Raw genomic sequence first — 18,244 nt, 5'->3', positions numbered from 1 at the left:
CTGCACCCTGCCTCTCTCTACACAGGAGAACTCTGCCTGTTGCCTTTCCATGTCTCTTACTTAGGCTGGTGAGTTTATAATTGATAAAAAAAAGTGTTAATTGATCTACAGGGAACAACCCTGCACTGGCAGAGAGATGTACCAGGTGATCTAATAGGTCTCTTTCTTCTCTAACTTCTGATTCTGATCATCCAAAAAAACACAAGCATCTTCCCTTTTACAGGCCTGTGATTCCCTCCACTTTATCGGCCTGTGATTCTGGAGCCAAATATGGAATTTATATATGTACATGGTCATGCAATATCATCATGTATATTATAAAGTCATCACAGGATTGGCAGTACTGGAGTTCGCCAAGTACACGGTGATGCACATCAGAGGACTCAAGTCAATACATTACTTTCCTACCCCAAGATATATAAAGACTAAAGTGGATTAAATGGCAAAATGTTCCTCCCCAAAATCTCCACAGCAACTACAAGCAGTAAAATATTTCATATTTTGATTTTTCAGCTACTTCAGTTAAGTCATCTTAAACTCTTGAAATTAGCACTAGTAAAGAAAGTCATTTAAACGTGTACAATGGACTTAATGCTGGCAAAATTTGTTGCTTTATAAAAGGTATTCCTAACGGGAGCACACTTCCTCAAGGGCTTACTGTTCTAATTGTAACTCTTCCCTATCATTTTTATATTCTGAATAATAATGCTAAACTTAAACAGGCTCCTAAATTCTCTACGGCACCCAAGCTCCATTCAGACTCGGAGGGAATGGTTGGGGGAGGCTGCAGGGAGCTGAGTGCTTTTCTGATCCTGGGCTATATGACCCAGCATAGCTTCACCTTACACCTCTGGCACAACTTCCTCAGAGACATTATGCTAATGGCATGATTGGGGTAACAGAGAGATGGGTGTGATCTCTTTTCTCCTCCCAGGCACACAATGAAATTTACCTTGCAGGATAGAAAGTCCTTTATGTGACATGGATTATTTCTGATCCACCTGAAGGATATTGCTGAGGTTCAGACTTGCCCATGTGGGAAAATCCAGGGTTCCTCCATACACAAGTCTGTTGGTACAACTGTTCAGGTAAATTATGCCCCAGCATGTGGGGAAATAGGAGTATAAATTCCCAGGCTCCATGACCTGTCTGATAGAAACAGAAAAATGAATGGTCGGAAGGAATTTTAGTTCAATCAAGTTCATATTCCTGCCTTTCAGCAAGCCATCTGCATAGAATCATAGAATATCAGAGTTGGAAGGGACCTCAAGAGGTCATCTAGTCCAACCCCCTGCTCAAACCCCAGCTAAATCATCCCAGCCAGGGCTTTGTCAAGCCGGGCCTTAAAAACCTCCAAGGAAGGAGACTCCACCACCTCCCTAGGTAACGCATTCCAGTGTTTCACCACCCTCCTAGTGAAATAGTTTTTCCTGATATCCAACCTGGACCTCCCCCACTGCAACTTGAGACCATTGCTCCTTGTTCTGTCATCTGCCACCACTGAGAACAGCCGAGCTCCATCCTCTTTGGAACCCCCCTTCAGGTAGTTGAAGGCTGCTATCAAATCCTCCCTCATTCTTCTCTTCTGGAGACTCAACAATCCCAGTTCCCTCAGCCTCTCCTCATAAGTCATGTGCTCCAGACCCCTAATCATTTTTGTTGCCCTCCGCTGGACTCTTTCCAATTTTTCCACATCCTTCTTGTAGTGTGGGGCCCAAAACTGGACACAGTATTCCAGATGAGGCCTCACCAATGTCGAATAAAGGGGAATGATCACGTTCCTCGATCTGCTGGCAATGCCCCTACTTATACAGCCCAAAATGCTGTTAGCCTTCTTGGCAACAAGAGCACACTGTTGACTCATATCCAGCTTCTCGTCCACTGTGACCCCTAGGGCCTTTTCTGCAGAACTGCTACCTAGCCATTCGGTCCCTAATCTGTAGCAGTGCATGGGATTCTTCTGTCCTAAGTGCAGGACTCTGCACTTGTCCTTGTTGAACCTCATCAGGTTTTTTTTGGCCCAATCCTCTAATTTGTCTAGGTCCCTCTGTATCCGATCCCTACCCTCTAGTGTATCTACCACGCCTCCTAGTTTAGTGTCATCTGAAAACTTGCTGAGAGTGCAGTCCACACCATCCTCCAGATCATTAATAAAGATATTAAACAAAACCGGCCCCAGGACCGACCCTTGGGGCACTCCGCTTGAAACTGGCTGCCAACTAGACATGGAGCCATTGATCACTACCCGTTGAGCCCGACAATCTAGCCAGCTTTCTATCCACCTTACAGTCCATTCATCCAGCCCATACTTCTTTAACTTGCTGGCAAGAATACCGTGGGAGACCGTATCAAAAGCTTTCCTAAAGTCAAGGAATAACACATCCACTGCTTTCCCCTCATCCACAGAGCCAGTTATCTCATCATAGAAGGCAATTAGGTTAGTCAGGCACGACTTCCCCTTGGTGAATCCATGCTGACTGTTCCTGATCACTTTCCTCTCCTCTAAATGTTTCATAATTGATTCCTTGAGGACCTGCTCCATGATTTTTCCAGGGACTGAGGTGAGGCTGACTGGCCTGTAGTTCCCCGGATCCTCCTTCTTCCCTTTTTTAAAGATAGGCACTACATTAGCCTTTTTCCAGTCATCTGGGACCTCCCCGGATCGCCATGAGTTTTCAAAAATAATGGCTAATGGCTCTGCAATCTCACCCGCCAACTCCTTTAGCACCCTCGGATGCAGCTCATCCGGCCCCATGGACTTGTGCACGTCCAGTTTTTCTAAATAGTCCCAAACCACTTCTTTCTCCACAGAGGGCTGGTCACCTTCTCCCCATGCTGTACTGCCCAGTGCAGCAATCTGGGAGCTGACCTTGTGCGTGAAGACAGAGGCAAAAAAAAAAAATCATTGAATACATTAGCTTTTTCCATATCCTCGGTCACTAGGTTGCCTCCCTCATTCAGTAAGGGGCCCACACTTTCCTTGACTTTCTTCTTGTTGCTAACATACCTGAAGAAACCCTTCTTGTTACTCTTAACATCTCTTGCTAACTGCAACTCCAAGTGTGATTTGGCCTTCCTGATTTCACTCCTGCATGCCTGAGCAATATTTTTATACTCCTCCCTGGTCATTTGTCCAATCTTCCACTTCTTGTAAGCTTCTTTTTTGCGTTTAAGATCAGCAAGGATTTCACTGTTTAGCCAAGCTGGTCACCTGCCATATTTACTATTCTTTCTACACATCGGGATGGTTTGTTCCTGCAACCTCAATAAGGATTCTTTAAAATACAGCCAGCTCTCCTGGACCCCTTTGCCCTTCATGTTATTCTCCCAGGGGATCCTGCCCATCTGTTCCCTGAGGGAGTCAAAGTCTGCTTTTCTGAAGTCCAGGGTCCGTATTCTGCTGTTCTCCTTTCTTCCTTGTGTCAGGATCCTGAACTCGACCATCTCATGGTCACTGCCTCCCAGGTTCCCATCCACTTTTGCTTCCCCTATTAATTCTTCCCAGTTTGTGAGCAGCAGGTCAAGAAAAGCTCTGCCCCTAGTTGGTTCCTCCAGCACTTGCACCAGGAAATCCATTTACTCTCCTAGATAGATCTCTCTTAATATATTCATCAGTGCTATTTTATACTAGCAGTATCCACTAGCTTGCTTGGCAGAATATTATGTATATCTTTGTTTGAAATCATAGAATCATAGGACTGGAAGGGAACTCGAGAGGACATCTAGTCCAGTCTCCTGCACTCATGGCAGGACTAAGTAGTATCTAGACCATCCCTGACAGGTGTTTGCCTAACCTGCTCTTAAAAATCTCCAACGATGGAGATTTCACAGCCTCCCTAGGCAATTTATTCCAGTGCTTAACCACCCTGACAGTTAGGAAGTTTTTCCTAATGTCCAATCTAAACCACTCTTGCTGCAATTTAAGCCCATTGCTTCTTGTCCTGTCCTCAGAGATTAAGGAGAACAATTTTCCTCCCTCCTCCTTGCAACAACCTTTTATGTACATGAAAACTATTATGTCCACCCTTTAATCATTTCTGTTGCTCTTCTCTGGACTTTCTCCAATTTGTCCACATCTTTCCTGAAATGTGGTGCCCAGAACTGGACACAATAGTCCAGCTGAGGCCCAATCAGCACAGAGTAGAGTAGAAGAATTACTTCTCGTATCTTGCTTACAACACTCCTGCTAATACATTCCAGAATGGGGTTTGCTTTTTTGTTTGTTTTGCTTGTTACACTGTTAACACATATTTAGCTTATTTTAACTATGGAGACAGAGCAGTATTCTCAACTGCTTTTCCAGTCAAAAATAGCTGTAAGATTTGTCTTAGAAGAAGGAGTCCAAGTTTTACTGTGGAAACAAAAGAGTATATATATATTTTATAGACTAAAATGGATTGCTTTCGATAAGAATATCACTGCACACTTATAATGCAACTTGAAAGTGAGTTAAATCCTCTCTCTCAAGCTGATTACTACAAATTATTCAAGTTAGTACAAAACATTTAAACTGCTTTAAAGAATTCTTTAAGAATTCTAAACAATTAGACTCATTAGAAGGAAATTGCAGAATTACAGTGTGCGAGGAACTGACATGCCTGAAGACATGAAAATAACTGCTTGGGATGGTAGCATGAAAAAGGCGTCCATAGAGAAAGATTAACAGCCATATAGCATTGTATTCCTTATAAATGATATCATTGCAACATGACTGTCATGGTTATTGGCTTGTTGTTGGTACTGTACTCTAAGGCTGGGATTTCCAAGAGAGTCTAAGGGAGTTTGGTTCCCAGCTCACACTGAAATTCACTGGGATTTGGGTGTCTCTCTGGAAAGCTTAGGCTTGTTAGAGTCAGCATTACCATGGACATGAAGTAAAGGGTCAAGAAAAAAAAAGTGGGAGAATGAAAGAGGTATACATTAAAGGAGCAAATATCTCACATCAAAGTGTCCTGACTGGAGTAATTATGGAAAGGATTGAACAGGATTCAGCATAGGCCTAACTCTGCTTCCACTTGCAGTCAATAGACATTTTACTATTGACTTCAAATGGAAGCAGAGTTAAGCCAATGCTGAGGACTTCCGAGAATCCAATCCTAAATGACCATCACATTATCAAGAATTTCTATGAACTGCCCTGTAGGGCAGTTTCCACATGCAATACAACAGTGTGCACAGTGTACCACACACACCCCAACCAGATTTGATTCCCGTCCCCTTTTTATTTATTTATTTATTCTCTATTTATTTATTTTACAAGTAGGGTTTCATATTTTGCCTGTGGAAACAGCAAGCACTGCAGAGCCATGCACGTCAATGGGATTGCTGGTGTGCTTACAGTTAAGCCCATACTAAATACTTTGCTGGATTGGGGACAGAGTGCTCAGCACCTTGCAGGATCAAGCCCCAGATCCTTAAGCCTGTTGCAATATGTTTTGTTTTGACAATTTTGTAATATAAAGCACAAAACATGAACAGCAGAAAGACAATCAAACTCTTTGCTACTTGAGTACCTGGAAGCCTATCCTGTATATAAATAGTAAAAATGTATGTTTATGTAAAGGGAAACACTGATTTACTAGAACTGATTGCTTCACAGTCTAATTACTTTTCAACTGGCTGTTACAAATTAAGATGTCATTGATGGCTTTTTGAGATATATTTCATTTTAAGCAAATTTATTCTATAATGGAGCACATCATAATGGAAAGCAGAATTCCCTCTCTTCCCTCCTCTTTGTAGCCTGATATCTTGACAAGTAAATTAAATTTAGCAGTTAAAATGCTTCCATTAGTAATTTTATTAAGTTAATTAAGGAATCTCTCTTTTTGAATTTTAACTACCTTCATTTCAGCACAACCTTGATTTTTTTTAAATTCCATATATTTAGTAACCACAATGGCTTTTGAGCCAAATAACTATCTACAAACATTCTTGTGGATATAAGAATCCTAACTTAAGTAGGGGGGGAAAGTCATTAAGGAACAGGTGGTTATTTCTAATTTTAGCTGAAATTCCTCTGCCTTTAAAAAAATAAATAAAAAGCAAAACCAGCCGCCCACCTCCTAGTACAATTGTTCGCTAGCCCTTTGAATAAAATGAAGAGCTGCAAGCCATAGCTTCCAAACAGTTAACACTAGAGATGTATAAATCAGTCTTAATAAAATAAGAACTAGCCCAAACCCTTCATCCAAAAGTTGAATCAAACTCAAACCTATTTTGGCGGTTCATGGGAAGTCCTGTGCTTTATTAATATTGCTTTAGTTTTCATGTGTATTTCAGTTTCTTGGTTTTTGACAGCAACCAGATGTGGACAGATTCATTCAACTTTGTTCCAGCAATTTAAACAAGAACAAATGTTATAGGTCCAATTTTTCTCTCTATAAAGGTAAAAATACTTTAAAATTTGTCCCATGGTAACAGTTTCAGTATGTCTTATATTGGGGAACTACTCCATGCACTTAAAATGGGTTGGCTGTATCAAGCCTTCTATTCCTTTGCCTTATGAGTCTATCTAGTGATGCCCTTGCATACCACAGCTGCATCAGAATAGGACCAATATTAACGCTATTCAAGTCACTCTAGAACGTGTACAGACCTGATTTTCCTGACTGTAGATGATTTTTTTTTGTTTGATGTATTCTTGGATCAGAATAAATATTGGGAGGCTCTTGTTTAGTGAAGGCAGCCTGGAGAAAGATTTTAAATTGCTTTCTCACATTTTTAATTATAATGAGGATTGGTGATTCTATGGTAGTTCATCTCAGAAACATACTTTTTTTAAGTGACAATTTTGTTAAAAGGTATATTGCTTGTTAAGAAATTGTGTTTTATTCTTCTGTATTTATTGTGACTACTATAGAGATCAATGTTTGCCATTAAAAAAGGGGGGCATGTTTTTTTAGTTCAGAAACACAGTAAATTTATACCAGTTGCTGCAATTATTGGTACTATATATTGTTTCTATTTGGTAATTAGATTTCTATTGTTTTTATTACTAAAATAGTCACTGGTTTACTTTACTCTTAACATGAAAAGCATAGATATAATTGAGGCATTCTCAGCTACAATACAAGCCATGTCTTTCATATTTTAAGAGCATCATTTGTTTTCAATGTATGGCTCCCCTTCAATGATATAGTTTGTTTCACATTTATAATTAAATTTAAGATGACATTTTCTCTCGAGGGAAACAGAAATGGTAAGTTTTTTTTAAAAAAAGCAATAGGGTTATGCAGCTTGAGTTTGTTGGAGATTGGAGCATTTAATTGGGAGGAGATTCAATTGTAAGAATGAATTTATGGTGTTTTTTTCCTGCATGCCAGGAAACAAGGATTGGCTTTAAAGTCTTGCAGTGTTAAACAAAAGATTCACAGGCACAAAGGAGGCTGTACAGGTTGTGAACTTAAGTGACAAATCTTAGTGAGTGGATGTGGAGGAACATGAAACTTTAAATCAACCTTCAAATAAGGGCTACAGCTAATTGTGAGAAGGAGGAGCAGTTAAAGCCATGTCCATTTTAAGTCTTTGGAGTATTGTCTGATTTCCTCCCTAGTTGTCCCTTGCTCTGTAGTATATTCTAAAGTAAGAGGAGCATCTAGTCTGAGACAAAAGTCCCTGCTTAACATGAAAACAAGAATACTGCTGATCACTCATCTGCACAGGATTGGGATCAGAATACTGCAGAGATTATTTATGTTCCCAGTTAACGTGGTTACCAAGAAACTTACAAAAATTCATTGGGGTAACAGATTCCTGTTACTATGTTCTTTACTTCATGTTCCTCTGTGAAGGGGACTGTAACGGGTTGCACCCCCATTCCAGGATGCCACCTGATGTATTGGGGTCCCACTGAGCCAGCCTGTTCCACCAGCCTGGGCTCCCTCCCCCTGTCCTGCTGCACACATTCTCTCTCACAGAACCCACAGGTAGGGACACATCCAGGTGTAGACTCACACAGAGTCTGCAATCAGCTCTGAGGGGGGAGGACTCAGCTTGGGGATTGCCCGGCACCAGGGCCGGCTCCAGGCACCAGCCGAGCAAGCTAGTGCTTGGGGTGGCAGCTTGTAGGAGGCGGCATTCCGCCCAATCCTAGGGCAGCACGGCCGTTTTTTTTTTGGTGGTGTTCCGCTCCAGCTGCCCTGTAGGGGGCGGCGGCGCAGAGGACGGGAACGCCCAGCAGCAAGCCCGGCAGGGCAGCCCGCTTCCTTCCCTCCCAGCCGACCGGAGCAGCGCAGAGCCCTCCCAGCAGGTGGCGGGGCCGCGTGGCAGTGCCCCGCTGAAGCCCTGGCCGCCCCACTTCTCTCTCTCCCCTCCACTGCCTCCCCTTCCCCCCACTAGCCGGGGCACATCTGCAGCGCAGGGAGCCCCCTGCACCCTGGCTCCGGCCGTGCCGCAGGTTTTTTTTTTTTTTTGCTCTGGAGTGTAATTATATTGTCTTGCGCTGCATAGAGATCTATACACCATAAGCTCATGAAATTCACTCCCTCCCTCCATGTGGAGGAAAATATGCACAGCTTTTTGACCCCCCCTCCCCCCCAGTTATGAATTGCACAAACTGGGTTTTAGAATAAACAAAAAACAAGCATATTAACTACAAAAGATAAATTTTACATGATTTATAAGGGATAGCAAACAGAAGAGTACTGAGCAAATGAAATAACACACACAAACTAAGCTTAATATACTAAAGATTACTGACTACAAATAATATTTTCTCACCCTAAATGTTATTTTAAGCCTGTTGCAGAATTTTTGTGGACAGACAGCTCTTGCTTGCAACTTAAACCTCCAGGTATACCCTTCACAGGCCAGACACCATTCCAGCCCGGGCTCAGCCCCTGCCCCCACCCCCTTAGTTCCTTTGTTTCTTCAGGTGTTTTCAGCAGTCTTCCTTCTTGGGCGGGCTGGCAGTGGAGAAGAACCAAGATTAACTCACTCCCCAGCCTTAAATAGGATTTACATATGGTGGGAATCCTTTGTTTCCTAGCTTGACCCCACCCCTTCCTGTGGAAAAATACCAGCATTTCAGGATGGTATCCTGTACCAGGTAACATGATCATACGACCTGCAGTGTCAAAGCAGCATCCCAGGAAACTTCTCAGGAAGGAAGGAGATTAGTATCTTCAAAGTCCTATTGTCCTTTCTAATGGCCCATCTAAACTGATCGCCTACTGACTGGTGGGCATTCCCCAGGTGCAAGCACCTTTGTGATTGATACATAGTCCATATTCCTAACTTCAGATACAGAAAAGATACATGCATACACATAGGATAATCACACTCAATAAACTGTAACCTTTCCAATAATATTTCACATAACCTATCTTGCATAAAACGTATCTTAGTTATGCCATATTCCTGTCATAACAATATTTCTATGAAAAATATGGGGCGTAATGTCACAGGGGCATTTCAGAATTCTGTGAAGCTATATACAAAAAGTGATATGAAGCAAGTTAAATGTTCACCTTACCCTAAGCTAATCATATCTGAATGGGGCACCCATTAAGTTAACAGAAAAATCCAGATTCAACCCATGGAGAAAAATAGCTTGCTAAAACCTCAACTCAAACAGAAGACTCAAAAGTAGGGATAGGATAATGAGTTTTATAAGAGTAAATGCTTCATACTTCTCAGCCTTTAAAGAATCCTTATTGCGGTTGCAGGAACAAACCATCCCGATGTGTAGAAAGAATAGTAAATATGGCAGGCGACCAGCTTGGCTAAACAGTGAAATCCTTGCTGATCTTAAACGCAAAAAAGAAGCTTACAAGAAGTGGAAGATTGGACAAATGACCAGGGAGGAGTATAAAAATATTGCTCAGGCATGCAGGAGTGAAATCAGGAAGGCCAAATCACACGTGGAGTTGCAGCTAGCAAGAGATGTTAAGAGTAACAAGAAGGGTTTCTTCAGGTATGTTAGCAACAAGAAGAAAGTCAAGGAAAGTGTGGGCTCCTTACTGAATGAGGGAGGCAACCTAGTGACAGAGGATGTGGAAAAAGCTAATGTACTCAATGATTTTTTTGCCTCTGTCTTCACGCACAAGGTCAGCTCCCAGACTGCTGCACTGGGCAGCACAGTATGGGGAGAAGGTGACCAGCCCTCTGTGGAGAAAGAAGTGGTTCGGGACTATTTAGAAAAACTGGACGTGCACAAGTCCATGGGGCCGGATGCGCTGCATCCGAGGGTGCTAAAGAAATTGGCGGATGAGACTGCAGAGCCATTAGCCATTATTTTTTAAAACTCATGGCGATCGGGGGAGGTCCCGGATGACTGGAAAAAGGCTAATGTAGTGCCCATCTTTAAAAAAGGGAAGAAGGAGGATCTGGGGAACTACAGACCAGTCAGCCTCACCTCAGTCCCTGGAAAAATCATGGAGCAGGTCCTCAAGGAATCAATTATGAAACACTTAGAGGAGAGAAAAGTGATCAGGAACAGTCAGCATGGATTCACCAAGGGGAAGTCGTGCCTGACTAACCTAATTGCCTTCTATGATGAGATAACTGGCTCTGTGGATGAGGGGAAAGCAGTGGATGTGTTATTCCTTGACTTTAGGAAAGCTTTTGATACCGTCTCCTGCAGTATTCTTGCCGCCAAGTTAAAGAAGTATGGGCTGGATGAATGGACTGTAAGGTGGATAGAAAGCTGGCTAGATCATTGGGCTCAATGGGTAGTGATCAATGGCTCCATGTCTAGTTGGCAGCCGGTTTCAAGCGGAGTGCCCCTAGGTTCGGTCCTAGGGCCGGTTTTGTTTAATATTTTTATTAATGATCTGGAGGATGGTGTGGACTGCACTCTCAGCAAGTTTGCAGATGACACTAAACTGGGAGGCGTGGTAGATACACTAGAGGGTAGGGATCAGATACAGAGGGACCTAGACAAATTAGAGGATTGGGCCAAAAAAAAAGCCTGATGAGGTTCAACAAGGACAAGTGCAGAGTCCTGCACTTAGGACGGAAGTATCCCATGCACTGCTACAGATTAGGGACCGAATGGCTAGGTAGCAGTTCTGCAGAAAAGGACCTAGGGGTCACAGTGGATGGGAAGCTGGATATGAGTCAACAGTGTGCTCTTGTTGCCAAGAAGGCTAATGACATTTTGGGCTGTATAAGTAGGGGCATTGCCAGCAGATCGAGGAACGTGATCGTTCGCCTTTATTCAACATTGGTGAGGCCTCATCTGGAGTACTGTGTCCAGTTTTGGGCCCCACACTACAAGAAGGATGTGGAAAAATTGGAAAGAGTCCAGCGGAGGGCAACAAAAATGATTAGGGGTCTGGAGCACATGACTTATGAGGAGAGGCTGAGGGAACTGGGATTGTTTAGTCTCCAGAAGAGAAATATGAGTGGGGATTTGATAGCTGCTTTCAACTACCTGAGGGGGGGTTCCAAAGAGGATGGAGCTCGGCTGTTCTCAGTGGTGGCAGATGACAGAACAAGGAGCAATGGTCTCAAGTTGCAGTGGGGGAGGTCTAGGTTGGATATTAGGAAACAATATTTCACTAGGAGGGTGGTGAAGCACTGGAATGCGTTACCTAGGGAGGTGGTGGAGTCTCCTTCCTTGGAGGTTTTTAAGGCCCGGCTTGACAAAGCCCTGGCTGGGATGATTTAGTTGGGAATTGGCCCGGCTTTGAGCAGGGGGTTGGACTAGATGACCTCCTGAGGTCCCTTCCAACCCTGATATTCTATGATTCTATGAGTATTTTCAAGAATTACATTGCATAAGCACTTCCCTTCGTAACCGTTCTACATTTCCATCTGTAGCAAGCTGAATTTGGCTGAAGGCCACAGCAATTGAGTTCTCCCCATCAGAGTTTCTTTCTCACAACAACCCAGGTTCTCCTCAAAGTTCTGATGGCAAAATTCAAACATATTGTGATGTATGGTAATTCTGTTCAAAATTAAACAAACAGCTCTTGCTATAGTTTCCTCCACTCAGAGGTTCCTGCTAGGTTGCCATACCCTCTCAACAGATCTGGTGGTTAAAGACTACGTGAGCAGATAGAGTTTTCCCTGACTCTGGGAAAGACTAACTAGCTTTTTCTAGTTTCCTCATCACTCTTCCCAAGATGCCTTTTTGTAGAGGTTGAGAAATCCCATTTTCCCTGGGACTACATGTCCCAGGATTCTTTGTGCATGAAAGCGTGGGGAGCATTGAGTCACCTAAATTTCAAGGCTCTGGGCCTGAGCCCAACACAGAATTAGCAGCCTGCAACCACCAACTACATGCTCAGACCTCTCTCTATGGTAATTTTCAGATATCACTCTTAGAATGGGAGTCCCGGAGCCTTCCCTCCTCAGTCTTAAAGGACCATTATATCCCATTACCTGATCTCATCTGAATAGCTCAATTGAGTGACTTACCCAACACCTACCAAAGATGAGGGCTACCTTTATGAGAGTTAATCATAGTAGAATGCAGTAATACTTGTTACACAGGATTAACAGCTGAAAGAATTATCCACATTTATTTCAGTTCCTCAAGGAGTTTTTCTGCTATTTGTAGCACAGCTTTGCAACTTAAGAGGTCTGTGCAAATATATAGCCAGAAATCATTCAACATGCCTACAGTAAGTCGGATAGGCCTTTAAATAACCTCAGAATTAAAGTCATGGGCATTTTGAGGCTTTCACATCAGAGTACTCAGTGCACATGCACATCCTTTAACTTTAAATTACCTTTTAATGCTTCACCAATACTAAATACAATATCTTAACCAAAGTATTCTGCATCTTGGATATTCTTCTTCCTCTAAAAAGTTAAAAAACCCTCTATATATCCCTTTACCAATATTTTCATTCTTTTAATGAGCTATGGTTTAGAATATTCAGCTGTATAAATGAATACTATGTACTTATAGTATATATGAACACTATGTACTTATATGGACAGTATGGTAAAGTAAATAGCTTTTACAGTTCATATAAGTAATCTAAAAATTGCATATGTCCTACATAACTTGATCACTATAAAACAGCCCTGAAATTTTCAGTATGATTTTGTTCAGTTTTCAATTAAGAACCTACCATTATGAGTCAAATAATTTGGTTTACCCTTGGGTAGTCACTTAAGATTAGTTCAAAACAATTCAAGAAAATTTAAAAATCAAATTTAGCACTTCATAATTTGATTTGTTGGAAATTGACAAACAAAGCTTTAGAGTGATTTTTAAATAAATCATAATTAATTACATGTGCAAATGCATCAACTAAGTTTGGATGTGCAATTAAATAACTAATCACAGTTTGGAAAGGCTGAAAATTGCAATTGCATGCTGAAATAGACAACCATGCCCTCAGGCCTATCCAGGTGTTTCTGTTTACTCACTGAGGCAAGCAATGGTTTCTTTTAGAAGGAAGCACCACCTGTTGAAAACATACTAGTACACCTTTCATTCAAAATTAAATGCTTAATTGCTGTTTTTACTGATGGAATACAAGCACTTTTTAAAAAAGGGTAACCCAGAAAGTCTTCCTTGAGGATCAGCAACTGGAGACATGGTGGAGGTATGCAATGTATGTTTCATTAATTTCACATGATTTGAAAGGAATCTTCCTCTTCTCCCAGCCTCACTCCAAACCCCCATTTTATACCTTTGCAAGCCCATCAACTAAACAGCAAGTTGATTTCAGTAGCGAACATCTAAGACAGTTGATACAGCACTGGATCTGTTTCTGATATCACTTACACCAGTGGTAAATAGAAATATTCCTTACCTGTCAATTTTCTTCTATTCTATTCCAAATGCTTGAGTTTAGTATCTTCCTGCCAACAAACAGAAACAGCACATTCAGACTTTCAGAGATGTTGTCTCAGAACATCAAATTCATAGATTTTGAGGCCAGAAGGGGCCATTATGATTATCTAGTCTCACTTCAAAGTACTATTATTCCCTTCAGTGAGGCCAGGATTTCACACTTGGGTTTCTCTTCTTCTTCTCTGCTCGTTTTATTTATTGTTCTCTAACTTCTTCCTATATCTAAGTAGCTCTTTTCAAAAGATTAATAACCTTGCAAAAGCCATGATGTCAACTGGGTTACATGTCCAAGCATTAGTAGAAACACTTTTAAAAAAAAATATAGAAGACCTTTTAATGGATTACATTACTATGATTTTCCCAGGAATCCTCTACAGAAGACACTACAGTATCTATGAAAGAAATTGGGTTGAGAGACTCATCCATATGGAGAATGTAAAAAAGTTGACAGTACAGTAAATAATTACCTTATTTTTCTTCCCCTTACTTGCTTTTTATCTCTAATACTTGTGTTTCTGTGGTTTGTTTCTCCTTATCCTACATCAAAGAATGCTGTGATAAGTGGTCATAGTTAAGGTAAGTTATTTTGATTTTTATTATTTCGATTACTGCAGAGCCTAGAGGCTGCAACTGAGATCAAGGCCACATTGTAGTAGATGCTGTATATATATATTTTATGAGATATTCCCTGCCCCAAACAACTTACAATCTAAATAGATGCCGATATCTAACAAAGGTGTGACCTACATATTTATGACTCCTATTCAAGTTGCATTATCTGCTGGTATTCACCTTCTATGCTGAACATTGTGGTCCTAGCCCACCACTAGATTCAAACTGTAGTAATGATTAATTACACTTGTACATAAGTGTTTTGGCAGGTAGTCATTAGACTGGCTGACTGCTTTTTCAAAATTCTTTCAGTATATTTTAACTCACTGGGCTGGTTTAAGACCAGAATAAATATTTTTCCAATTCACTAAAACAAGCTGGTTTGGTGCTTCAGAATTCAAAAGGGACAAGTCTGGAAGCTGTAAACACAATTATACAGTAGGTGGACTGATGGTGGCTATGGACAATGATTATTCTCTTTGGAAGACATACAAGCAGTTGAATTATGGTTCTAATGAAATTGTCAATAGTTATCCTGTTATTAGAAGCTTGAAAGCTCTGCTTTATGAACTAGACCCGTCCAGCCCAGCCCCTGAGCTCCTGGCCCAGGAAGTTTGCACCCAGCCCCTCCCTTGCTGTTCCCCCTCCTCTGCAGCCTCAGCTCGCTCTCTCTGCTGCCGGCGCAATGCTCTGGGTGGCGGGGCTGTGAGCTCCTGGGGCAACACAGCTGCTGTGTGTTGGCGGCAGCAGCATGGCCCGGATCCAGCTGGGCAGCAGCAGCTGTAGTGCCACCAGCCACCGGTGCTCCAGGCAGCGCGGTAAGGGGGCAGGAGCAGGGGAGGTTGGATAGAGGGCAGGGGAGTTCAGGGTGGTGGTCAGGGGGCGGGGGTGTGGATAGGGATCGGGGGGGGAATAGGGGGTTGAATGGGGGTAGTGGTTGGATGGGGTCCCAAGTGGGCAGTCAGGAAGGAGGGGGGTGGTTGGATGGGGCGGCAGGGGGCAGTCAGGGGCAGGGGTTCTGGGGACAGTCAGGGGACAGGGAGAAGGGGTGGTTGGATGGGGTAGGGGTTCTGGGGGAGGCCGTCAGGGAACAGGGGGGTTGGATGGGGCAGGAGTCCGGGGGGGGGGGCAGATATGAGGTGGGGGCCAGGCCACGACCTCCTCCCCTAACCGGCCCTCCATACAATTTCCAAAACCCGATGCCGCCCTCAGGCCAAAAAGTTTGCCCGCCCCGAACTAGGTGGTAACAAAGAAAACAAAAATACTTTAAAATCTATTTACGAGAAAATGATAATTGGCCCAGATTTCATCTATGTGATGAAATAGGGTTGGTTTTTACCATTGAACAGTATAATAACCTATCAGGACTGGGGTTTTGTTGTTTTATATATTTATGTATTTTGAACAGTGTTCAGGCTTATTCCGTCCAAGTTGTGTCTCACACAACACATAGACAAAATGGTGATTGGTAGCCATGATTATGTGAAAAGATTGCAAAGTTTTAAAATAGTTGATGCTGCAGTGACACATTTATGGCACCATTATTGGCTGGTGAAGATTTAATTTATCATGAGCCTGGGCACTGGTCGCAACAGAACCAACAGTATGTGGTCCCATGGCATTGTTTGCTGTAGAACCAATGGCTTGCATTAGTGCAGCCCCATTTGGAGGAGGATCACAATTTAATCATGTAACCATTGTACTGGTGTTGGGCTTAGTTTTGTAGAGCAAGAAAACATACTGTTCTTTCAAATGTGTATGACTAATAAATATGTTGACCACATACTGAAACCAGTTTAAAGAACCTTAAACAGGTAAAAACCTCAGAACACATACCTCTCTGCAAGCAATTTATTTTATTGGAAAGCAAGACACTTAAAAGAGAGTGACAATTTTAGCAGTGTCTCCCTCCCACAGACCAGAAATCCTGCCCATTTGCTCAAGGACTATTCCAGATATAGCAGGACTAGGAAGACTGGAAGCACCTTCCCTGCCCCCATAATGAGACAATTGTTTTGAGTACAGCCAGTCTACTAGCTAGCTTTCCAGAGAGAGAAGAAAGAGCAAGACAGCTGGCTGCCCTCAAACACTGGGGGAAGAGGAAAGAAGGGAGTGAATGCCCACTAGTTCCTTCTTTCCCCATAGAGGCAAATGAGTGGAAAACTGCAGCCCAGGCTTGCTGCCAAAGAGAAATTTTGCAGAGAGGAGGGTCTTGGGTCACAGGAGGATCTTTTGGTAGATGCATGAGGAGACTCAGACAAAAGTTCACATTTGATGGTCCAAGTATCATCTGAACGAAAGGAACCCTTGGAAACAAATAGCATCTGAACAGGACTATTATCCCACTTACTATCCCTAGAACAAAATTCTGTTCATAGGTTTTGCTTTAGCCAAAAATCTGACTTCATTTACTTGCAAAACAGCTCACTACAATTTACATGCAGGTTCTTTGACAGCATTAACAATTGGGATGTATACATCTAGGAATACAGGGTAGCATAGGTGTAAATTGGATGCAATTAACTCACTATATGTAAAGCAGACAGTTTGAGTAAGAAGACGTCATGGTTTTCTATAGGCACTTTCTGGCTAACCCCATAGTTTCAGGGTCAGATCATGTCTGGCTAGGTTCAGGTGCATAAAGGGTGTAAGAAATGAGGAGATCTGCCTCACTGCCATTGCACCTGGCACAGGGAACATCCACAATCCCTATCAGGAACAGAAGCACTGCTCCCAGCTAGCATTGTGGGTAACATGGGTGGGAAGGGCATTGTCCCACCCTCCTGAACCAGCCAGCAGAGCTGCTCTAGCACAGAGGACAATGCCAGTTGCACTTTCACTGGGTGACACTGTGGCTGCTCCAGCATGTACTTAAAGGCTAAATATGACCTTTAGGTATTGCATTCATGTGAACAGATTTTGCATACGCCTATTGTTGTGTAGAGCATGTGTATTGGGAGGAACTGTTCAATGAGTTGATGACAGTAGATCCAAAAGTCTAGGGTGACCAGATAGCAACTGTGAAAAAAACGGGACAGGGGGTAGGGGGTAATAGGCACCTATATAAGAAAAAGTCCCAAAAAACGGGACTGTCCCTTTAAAACCGGGACATCTGGGCACCCTACAATAGTCCAAAGAGAGGCACTGACATTTGCGGAGAGCAATCTAGGTTGTTTTGGTCACTCATTATTTGGCATGACATTAATCAATGTAAATAAGATCAGCAAGAGCAGACATGCAGTGAAAGGTGACTTTGGAACAGTGTACTGCCTGCCTGAAGATGTATCAAAAGCAACCACTTTGAGTTGGCAATGAAAGTAGCAAGTAAAATTATGAACAATTGCAAATGATACAGATTTTCAGGAAGTCTCAGTAGATAGAGAAAAGGACTGACACTGGAGCACGTGGCTGGTATTACTAGGTTCATCAACATTAAGAATTCAAATCAGGATATTCCTTTGCCATAGCTGACACAGTCCTATCTGCTGAAAATGATAGGAACAACTGACTGGATGCCTCTAGAATATTATTCTGCAAGTATCTGACCTACAAGAAGTGCTCCCTGAAAGTAAAAGTGTTGATATCAAGGTCATTCAAATTGAAAGAAAGCAATACAGAAGACACAATTTTTAGGGCTTTAGCAGGAAAATTTCATCTAAAATATGTATAATCACTATGCTAATATACAGTTTACATGGCATCTTTTCATACATTTTGAATGGCAAGAGTATCTTTAACAAATTCAGTGATTTCAGCACATAAACAAAGTAGCCAAAAAGTTTATAAAAGTTTGCATGCCCGAGATATAGATGCCTAATGCCTGATGCATAAACTGCTTAGGGATTTGCACATGCATACAGCTTTGCAAGCATT

General features: G+C 42.3%; 1 long non-coding RNA gene across 2 annotated transcripts in view; it reads right to left on the bottom strand.

Moving 5' to 3' along the window:
• Positions 1–18,244, bottom strand: part of LOC103307546 (uncharacterized) — a 544,737-nt gene that overhangs the window by 162,603 nt on the left and 363,890 nt on the right. For both annotated transcript variants that reach the window (XR_010599941.1, XR_002887874.3), the window contains exon 2: positions 13,719–13,767. This is a non-coding gene — a long non-coding RNA (uncharacterized LOC103307546). The remainder of the gene's footprint in view (positions 1–13,718; positions 13,768–18,244) is intronic.

The sequence above is a fragment of the Chrysemys picta genome, chromosome 3, assembly GCF_011386835.1.
Source record: "Chrysemys picta bellii isolate R12L10 chromosome 3, ASM1138683v2, whole genome shotgun sequence".
Classification (NCBI taxonomy): domain Eukaryota; kingdom Metazoa; phylum Chordata; order Testudines; family Emydidae; genus Chrysemys; species Chrysemys picta.
This window is presented reverse-complemented; position numbering and strand designations above follow the sequence as displayed.